The 10,521-nt window shown below is 44.3% G+C and overlaps 1 pseudogene across 1 annotated transcript in view; it reads right to left on the bottom strand.

Annotated features, from left to right (window-relative positions):
* The window catches only part of LOC311106211 (calsyntenin-2-like), a 141,542-nt pseudogene that overhangs the window by 62,173 nt on the left and 68,848 nt on the right, over positions 1-10,521 (bottom strand). The window contains exons 5-7 of the transcript in view: positions 4,506-4,691; positions 1,413-1,670; positions 1,022-1,143 (exon numbers count right to left, since the gene is read on the bottom strand). The product of the transcript in view is annotated as a calsyntenin-2-like (transcript). The remainder of the gene's footprint in view (positions 1-1,021; positions 1,144-1,412; positions 1,671-4,505; positions 4,692-10,521) is intronic.

Below are 10,521 nucleotides of genomic sequence, written 5' to 3' on the forward strand. Positions count from 1 at the left end.
AGCAAACTAGAATGCTATTTGGTCCTAAACAGAGAGTACCCTGTGCCCAACCCTGGCCCCAGTTCAAACAAAGCTGGCTAATGTAGACAGAACTGGGCACAAAGTAGCAAGAAATAGACACAGGAAGACTAACTAGATGACTCCAGTTGAGAGAGATGTGGAGAGACAGGCTGCCATGTCTTGTCTAACTGTGTTCTGTTCCGGAATGTTACAGAACTTCTCCAGACGGTGACTCACAAGAGGTCAACCCCGGTCACAAGGTCACGCTCTGACCCCCTGTCCCTCCTCCAATCATAGCCAGTAATCTGTCCTCAAATTACCCAGCAGCCCCTGCACTCTGCCTCTCACCGCCCCGGCCTCAGCTGAACGTCTCTTTTGTCCAATCAAAGAGCTGCATTCAGGGTCTGGAGACTGACAGTTAGGATGACCTGGCCGACCTTAAGACAGACTCACCTCCTCAGGCGAGAGGGAGCTGCTGCTGTCACCCACCCACACACTGTACATGGACACACACACACACACACAAACACACACACACGTCAGCCCGCTAGACTTGGCCAAGAGTCAGTGTAGCTCCAGACAAACATATCCTCACCGCCAGCTCCCGTTCAACCCCAGAGGAAACACACACACATACACACACATTTATTTTTTACTTTTTTACTTTTTTAATTTAACCTTTATTTAACTCAGCAAGTCAGTTAAGAACAAATTCTTATTTACAATGATGGCCTAAAATACTGGTGTTCACACATACTGGTGAAGGAAATGTTTTCAATATAGAGATGGTCTTCATATGTCTAGGTCTAAAATGGTTTAACTGCTCTCTGCATCTAGGCTTTTAGGGAGGTTCTGGGATGAAGGACTTTAGGTGGTGTTCAAGAGGCTCTTAGAGGGAGTGGTCGGTCCAGGCCATCTGAACATCACATCATGTTTTATAGACAGCACACTCGTAAGGACAAGTTGTCCCTCTTTAGTGGTATAGTACATTACAAATTAATATCTTTACTGTGTAGCCTACCTGCTCCAGTTTCCAGTGGAACTCTGCAGGTCTGAAGGTGTCCACCTGGGTGAAGTCTCTCCGGAGCAGGAAGACCAGACGACAGTTATGGACGTAAAGGGAGTAGTGGTGTCTGTTCATCTCTGGAGAGGGGACGAGGAAAGAGAAGAGTGCGTAAAGGTAACACACCTTCCCTAAAATCACCACAACCTTTCAATTAAGACCCCTTCTCTTAAGTGAAGATTAACCTATTCTTGTCAATAGACCACGCCCCTTATCGATAGACCACACCTATCACCATTAGAACATACCCATTCAATGTTCCCACCCCTATCCACACAGCCCTTCACACTCTACTTCTCTCCCAGCCACACCCCTCTCTTCCCTCCTACCTTGCCTCCCCTCTTCTCACCTGTTTTATCAGAGTTGCAGAGCAGGGTCTCTTTCTCCGCCCTCAGTCCAGGATTGGGTCCATGCTTCATCCACGTGGCGATGGTGAACTGATCAGTCAGGATCTGTGGTACCACCTGGTCCGGAATATTCGCCGCTTGCCCCCCGTCAAACCGGAAGATGAGGTCGCTGTCCCGCCCACTGTCCGTCACCAGGGACGCCGTCCAATTGGTGGAGGAGCTGGGGGCGGGGAGAAGGTCTGTGCTGCCCGACGAGGCCCCTGGGTAATTGCACAACAACAAAGAAATATAAATCAACACAGATATACAGATGGTTCAGACTGACCTTGGCTATGATCACTTATGAATAAGCCAGACGGCCAGGCTTAATGTATAAATCGATGTTCAGAGATTGATAGTGGATGTGAGTATTGATTTGTGACAAATGAAACAGACTTTCAGAGGTAGGAGTGGATGAAAGTCATCATAAGAAATGGCCATGCCATGCATACAGTATATACTGCTTTATCTACCTCCATGGATACTAAAAAACCTACAGAACACCATGGTAACGCAAAGAAAGAAGGGATGGCTTGAATTCATGTCATTTTCTGTGTTTATAACTTATAATTCCCCACACAGCCAATCAGACAGGCTGTTACAGCGAAGGAGAGACTATTATGTGATCCTTTCACAGGAAAATAAAAACCGATCCGTCAGAACACCCATTAAATCAATGTATCCTCTTTCCCTTTCTCCCCCTCTCTCATTCTCCCCTTCCCCCCTCTCTCTCTCTCTCTCTCTCTCTCTCTGTGTGTGTGTGTGTGTCTGTGTTTTCAAAGCCCACTCCATCATTCTCCTCACTCAATTATCTCAACATTCTTTTTCCTGAAAGATTCTTGATGAACATAATTCTGGCCTTGTCACAGTGCTCCTCTGCAGCGCTAACATGCCCTGACTAACATACAGCTCAATTGACTTTTGTGCCCTCACTCCCACTATAATAGTGAAGGTCTTAAGTAATGCCTTATTACACATGCATAACACATTTATAAATGGTTTATAACACAGCTATTACATGGTGACGGTAGTATTTCCAAAACACAGCAAGGCTCCAAATAAACCACGTTGATACAATATGACCCATCCCTCTGCTATATCTCTTCATCCAGACAGACAATTGAAACATGCATCTGTTTATTTTATGCTAATAACAGGACATTAGTGTATTAATGAATGTTTTTTCCCTGCCTGTCTTTAAAGCCCTGTTTCTCCCCGCCTGCTATTCATGGCTGTGTAGAGGTTTTGACTTGCAGTGACTAGATTCTGGGAGTAAATAGATGCTTGGAGCCCTGCCCAGAATTCTGTTTAGAGATGTCTTTGTACATTATCTAAAATTGATTGTGCTTTAAAAAAGCAATTACAATTTATTCTATTTGGTATCAGATAATGATTATGGGACGCTTTGAAAAGGCTCTTTAGCGGTAAACCATGCATACAGAGGGAACTGGAAGGGAGAGCGGGAGGGAGGGAGGGAAGGAGGGAGGGAGGGAAGAGGGAGTTATGCATTCAGATAAGGGTCTGACGATGACTCCTTCCACCCACCACCACACCCACCACCACAGAGGTGTAGACCGGCTCTTCACTGAGGAGACAGCTAGCTCAAGCAGCTAATACTCTCGCTCTGTCACATCATTGACAGCAGCACAGCTTAAAGTCTGCATTCTGCTGCCTTCATTTAACACACAGCTTTACCAACAGACAAGACAAGAGGAAGAAGACCTGGTCTGAGGAGTTTAACTGGTGTTCTTATTAAGTTCTCTATAGTCTGATGATTTTTAGAGTGGCTCTGTTCTGTTATGCAACAAATCTCTAATTGTAAATCAAGTGAAATGCATCGACTAACCTATGGCCATTTATAGAGAAATACACTATACTATATATATAAAAGTATGTGGACACCCCTTCAAATTAGTGGATTTGGCTATTTCAGCCAAACTTGTTGCTGACAGGTATATAAAATCAAGCACACAGCCATGCAATCTCCATAGACAAACTTTGGCAGTAGAATGGCCTTACTGAAGAGCTCAGTGACTTTCAATGTGGCACCGTCATAGGATGCCACCTTTCCAACAAGTCAGTTCGTCAAATTTCTGCCCTGCTAGAGCTGTAAGTGCTGTTATTGTGAAGTGGAAACGTCTAGGAGCAACAATGGCTCAGCCGCGAAGTTGTAGGCCACACAAGCTCACAGGACGGAGACCGCCGAGTGCTGAAGCACGTAGTTTGTCCTCGGTTGCAACCCTCACTACCGAGTTCCAAACTGCCTCTGGAAGCTACGTCAGCACAAGAAATGTTCGTCGGGAGCTTCATGAAATGGGTTTCCATGGCAGAGCAGCCGCACACAAGCCTAAGATCACCATGCGCAATGCCAAGCGTCGGCTGGTGTGGTATAAAGCTCGCCACCATTGGACTCTGGAGCAGTGGAAACGTGTTCTCTGGAGTGATGAATCACGCCTCACCAGGAGAATGCTACCTGCCCCAATGCATAGTACCAACTGTAAAGTTTGGTGGAGGAGGAATAATGGTCTAGGGCTGTTTTTCATGGTTCGGGCTAGGCCCCTTAGTTCCAGTGAAGGGAAATCTTAACGCTACAGCATACAATGACATTCTAGATGATTCTGTGCTTCCAACTTTGAGGCAACAGTTTGGGGAATGCCCTTTCCTGTTTCAGCATGACAATGCCCCCGTGCACAAAGCGAGGTCCATATAGAAATGGTTTGTCGAGATCGGTGTGGCTGAACTTGACTGGCCTGCACAGAGCCCTGACCTCAACCCCATTGAACACCTTTGGGATGAATTGGAACGCCGACTGTGATCCTAATCGCCCAACATCAGTGCCTGACCTCACTAATGCTCTTGTGGCTGAATGGAAGCAAGTCCCCGCAGCAATGTTCCAACATCAAGTGGAAAGCCTTCCCAGAAGAGCGGAGGCTGTTATAGCAGAAAAGGGGAGACCAACACCATATTAATGTCCATGATTTTGGAATGAGGTTTTTGATGAGCAGGTGTCCACATACTTTTCGTCATGTGGTGTATGTATCCCATGAGGTACGTACCACAGAGTTTCTGCAAGGACTTCTCAGAGTAGGTCTCCCGGTCGCAGCCCTTCCCAATATGGCTGGTCTGTAGCTCCACCGTGTTCCTCACTGAGGAGAGAGGCCCTCCACACGTCTCCAGATGCATCTTGGGAAACAGCTGTTTGCTGCCTGTGCCTGGCTCATAGTCCACTCTTTTGTCCCAGCCTAGGAAAGACACAAGACACAATGGTTAGGGATGGGGGAGTGTGTGTGTATGAAAGAGAATGAGAGAGCGATATAAAGAGAGAATGAGAGAGAGAGATAAAGAGAGAGAATGAGAGTGAGAGAATGCGAGAGAATGAGAGAGAGAGATAAAGAGAGAGAATGAGAGAGAGATAAAGAGAGAGAATTAGAGAGAGAGAATGAGAGAGAGAGAATGAGAGAGAGAGATAAAGAGAGAGAATGAGAGCGAGAGATAGAGAGAATGAGAGAGAGAGAATGAGAGAGAATGCGAGAGAGAGATAGAGAGAATGAGAGAGAGATGAGAGAGAATGAGAGAGAATGAGAGAGAGAGAATGAGAGAGAATGAGAGAGAGAGTTAAAGAGAGAGAATGAGAGAGAGAGACACATAGTTTCTAAACTCTGGTGTCCAAACACCCAGCGCGCATCAAAACCAAATGTCTACCTGGCCTACCACTCCACCCTGGACATGAACAGCCTTTACGACCAGGTCCACCTATACAAGGCAGCAGTGCCCACCTTCGCCCGGACCCAAAAGGATATCACCCTCAACTGCAGACCCAACACCTCACACAGGTCGCAACAGACAACAGATCAACAGACATCCCGCCCAGACCAGCAAGACACTTTACATTTTTACATTTTAGTCATTTAGCAGACGCTCTTATCCAGAGTGACTTACAGGAGCAATTAGGGTTAAGTGCCTTGCTTAAGGGCACATCGAAAGATTTTTCACCTAGTCGGCTTGGGGATTAGAACCAGCAACCTTTCGGTTACTGGCACAACGCTCTTACCCACTAAGCTACCTGCCGCTCTCCCAGACCTGTGGGACCCCCCCCCCCCCCTACACATAGAGGACCCCAGCCGAGAGGACCTACTGTACATCCAGACCACAGCACCACCAGCCACATCCACACCCCCACCCCCACCAATTTACACCCCCCCCAAGTCAACCATGCCCACACCCCATTTAGGCCCCCTCAGATCAGACTTATGCCCCTCCTACCCAACCCATGCCCCCACTCCCGCAAAGAGGGCCTCAACATGAAAGTCACACATACGCCCAGGCCGTGAGCAGGCAAACAGGCCCAAACCCCACTCTTACATTAGCCCAAGCCAATGGCATGTACCAGATGCTCAGCAGGCTTTGCTCACAATTACTGGCCTGAGGCCAAACCACACGACCAACAACATTAGATACTTTATGGAACACAAAACCTTCACTATTTCATCCTGGAATATCCAAGGCCTGAGGTCATCTGCCTTTGGCCTAAAGAGCAGGAACCTGGAATTCACCAAAGAAATCGGAAATACAGACATTGTCATCCTACAAGAAACATGGTATAGAGGAGACGGACCCACTGGTTGCCCTCTAGGTTAAAGAGAGCTGGTAGTCCCATCCACCAAACTACCAGGTGTGAAACAGGGAAGGGACTCAGGGGGTATGCTAATTTGGTATAGAGCAGACCTAACTCACTCTATTAAATTAATCAAAACAGGAACATTTTACATTTGGCTAGAAATTCAAAAGGAAATTATCTCAACAGAGAAAAATATCCTCCTGTGTGCTACCTATATCCCCTCACTAGAATCCCCATACTTTAATGAAGACAGCTTCTCCATCCTGGAGGGGGTAATCAATCATTTCCAGACCCAGGGACATGTACTAGTCTGTGGCGACCTAAATGCCAGAACTGGACAAGAACCTGACACCCTCAGCACACAGGGGGACAAACACCTACCTGGAGGTGACAGCATTCCCTCCCCCATATGCCCCCCTAGGCACAACTACGACAACATAACCAACGAAAATGGGTCACAACTCCTGCAGCTCTGTCGCACACTGGGTATGTACATAGTCAATGGTAGGCTTCGAGGGGACTCCTATGGTAGGTACACCTATAGCTCATCTCTTGGCAGTAGTACAGTAGACTACTTTATCACTGACCTCACCCCAGAGTCTCTCAGAGCATTCACAGCCAGCCCACTGACACCCCTATCAGACAACAGCAAAATCACAGTCTACTTGAACAGAGCAATACTCAATCATGAGGCATCAATGCCAAAGTAACTGAATAATATTAAGAAATACTATAGATGGAAGGAAAGTAGTGTCGAAACCTACCAAAAAACTATTAGCAACAACAAATTCAATCCCTTTTAGACAACTTCCTGGACAAAACGTTCCACTGTAATAGTGAAGGTGTAAACTTGGCAGTAGAAAACCTAAACAGTATATTTGACCTCTCAGCTTCCCTATCAAATCTAAAAAGCTCTAACAGAAAACCGAAGAAAAGTAACAACAGTGACAAATGGTCTGATGAAGAATGAAAAAACCTAAGAAAGAAATTGAGAAACCTATCCAACCAAAAACATAGATCCCAGAAAACCTGAGCCTACGCCTTCAGTATGGTGAATCACTAAAACAATACAGAAATACACTACAGAAAAAGAAGGAACAGCATGTGAGAAATCAGCTCAATGTAATTGAAGAATCCATAGACTCTAACCACTTCTGGGAAAATTGGAACACACTAAACAAACAACAACACCAAGAGCTATCTATCCAAAACTGAGATGTATGGGTAAACCACTTCTCCAATCTTTTTGGCCCTATAACAAAGAACAAACAGCAAAAATATATATATATGATCAAATGCAAATCTTAGAATCAACTATTAAAGACTACCAGAACCCACTGGATTCTCCAATTACATTGAATTAACTACAGAACAAAATATAAACCCTCCAACACAAAAAGGCCTGTGGAGTTGATGGTATCCTCAATGAAATGATAAAATATACAGAACACAAATTCCAATTGGCTATACTTAAACTCTTTAACATCATCCTTAGCTCTGGCATCTTCCCCAATATTTGGAACCAAGGACTGATCACCCCAACCCACAAAAGTGGAGACAAATTTGACCCCAATAACTACCGTGGGATATGAGTCAACAGCAAACTTGGGAAAATCCTCTGCATTATCATTAACAGCAGACTAGTTAATTTCCTTAGTGAAAACAACGTACTGAGCAAATGTCAAATAGGCTTTTTACCAAATTACCGTACGACAGACCACGTATTCACCCTGCACACCCTAATTGACAAACAAACAAACCAAAGCAAAGGCAAAGTCTTCTCATGCTTTGTTGATTTCTAAAAGCTTTTGAGGGTCTGCTATACAAATTGATGGAAAGTGGTGTTGGGGGAAAAACATACAACATTATAAAATCCATGTACACAAACAACAAGTTTGCGGTTAAAATTGGCAAAAAACACACACATTTCTTTCCACAGGGCCGTGGGGTGAGACAGGGATGCAGTTTAAGCCCCACCCTCTTCAACATATATATCAACGAATTGGCGAGGGCACTAGAACAGTCTGAAGTCAAATGTCTACTGTTTGCTGATGAACTGGTGCTTCTGTCCCCAACCAAGGAGGGCCTACAGCAGCACCTAGATCTTCTGCACAGATTCTGTCAGACCTGGGCCCTGACAGTAAATCTCAGTAAGACAAAAATAATGGTGTTCCAAAAAAGGTCCAGTTGCCAGGACCACAATTACAAATTCCATCTAGACACCGTTGCCCTAGAGCACACAAAAAACTGTACATACTTCCACAAAGCTGTGAACGATCTGAGAGACAAGGCAAGAAGGGCCTTCTATGCCATCAAAAGGAACATGAAATTTGACATACCAATTAGGATCTGGCTAAAAATACTTGAATCAGTTATAGAACCCATTGCCCTTTATGGTTGTGAAGTCTGGGGTCCGCTCACCAACCAAGAATTCACAAAATGGGACAGACACCAAATTGAAACTCTGCTCAAAAATATCCTCTGTGTACAACGAAAAACACAAAATAATGCATGCAGAGCAGAATTAGGCCAATACCCGCTAATTATCAAAATCCAGAAAAGAGCCGTTAAATTCTATAACCACTTAAAAGGAAGTGAATCCAAAACCTTCTACAACAAAGCCATCACCTACAGAGAGATGAACTTGAAGAGTCCCCTAAGTAAGCTGGTCCTGGGGCTCTGTTCACGAACACAAACAGACCCCACAGAGCCCCAGGACAACAACAACACAATTAGACCCAACCAAATCATGAGAAAACAAAAAGAGAATTACTTGACACATTGGAAAGAATTAACAAAAAAACGGAACAAATTAGAACGCTATTTGGCTCTAAACAGAGAGTACACAGTGGCAGAATACCTGATCACTATGACTGACCCAAACTTAAGGAAAGCTTTGACTATGTACAGATTCAGTGAGCATAGCCTTGCTATTGAGAAAGGCCGCCGTAGGCAGACCTGGCTCTCAAGAGAAGACAGGCTATATGCACACTGCCCACAAAATGAGGTGGAAACTGAGCTGCATTTCCTAACCTCCTGCCAAATGTATGACCATATTAGAGACACATATTTCCCTCAGATTACAGAGATCCACAAAGAATTTGAAAACAAACCCAATTTTGATAAACTCCCTTATCTACTGGGTGAAAATCCACAGTGTGCCATCACAGCTGCAAGATTTGTGACCTGTTGCCATAAGAAAAGGGCAACCAGTAAAGAACAAATACCATTGTAAATACAACCCATATTTATGTTTATTTATTTTCCCATTTGTACTTTAACTATTTGCACATTGTTACAACACGGTATATATACATAATATGACATTTGAAATGTCTTTATTCTTTTGAAACCTCTGAGTGTAATGTTTACTGTTAATATTTATTTTTTATTTCACTTTAGTTTACTATCTACTTCACTTGCTTTGGCAATGTTAACATTTACATTTACATTTACGTCATTTAGCAGACGCTCTTATCCAGAGCGACTTACAGTTAGTGAAAACATATATATATGTATATATTTTTTTCATACTGGCCCCCCGTGGGAATCAAACCCACAACCCTGGCGTTGCAAACGCCATGCTCTATCAACTGAGCTACATCCCTGCCGGCCATTCCCTCCCCTAACCTGGACGACGCTGGGCCAATTGTGCGCCGGCCATTAACATACGTTTCCCATGCCAATAAATACCTTAAATTGAATTGAATTTAATTGAGAGATAAAGAGAGAGAATGAGAGAGAGAGATAAAGAGAGAGAATGAGAGAGAGATATATAGAGAGAATGAGAGAAAGATCAAGAGAGAGAATGAGAGAGAGAGATAAAGAGAGAGAATGAGAGAGAGATATAGAGAGAGAATGAGAGAAAGATAGAGAGAGAATGAGAAAGATAAAGAGAGAGAATGAGAGCAAATGAGAGAGAGAGAATGAGAGAGAATGAAAGAGAGAATGAGAGAGAATGAGAGAGAGAGATAAAGAGAGCGATCTTGGTGTGTGAATATGTGGTCCCTCGAGCCGGACAACAGGTGAAAATTGCATTGTCTGAAGCCCTGACCTATTCTTGTTTCACATCATGTTAACTTCTACTTGTTGCTCCAGATTTCCTTGTGATTTTCACAATGCATGGTTTTGTGCCCATTCCTGCCTTGTAGGTCCCCCATAAAAAAGTGACAGCCCATTTCAGAGTTTTATGCGGTCAATAAAATGCCTAATAATGTGAATCAATGGCGCTATCCACTGTACAGTACTGGGCTCACTAAATCACTGTGACAGTAATGTAGAGAGCGTTCAGCCAGACCAGCTCGCACACAGTGCAGCGTGTGTTTGTGTGTTTTCTAGTCACCTTGGTTGCTGCATGCTTTTGTGTGTACAGTATGGTGTGTGTGTGTATTTGTGTGTTTTTCAGTTTGGGTATTTTGAGATGCACTGCATTTCTGTGTGTGTGTGTGTGTGTG

This window comes from Coregonus lavaretus (genome assembly GCF_964263955.1).
Source record: "Coregonus lavaretus genome assembly, chromosome: 30".
Lineage (NCBI taxonomy): Eukaryota > Metazoa > Chordata > Actinopteri > Salmoniformes > Salmonidae > Coregonus > Coregonus lavaretus.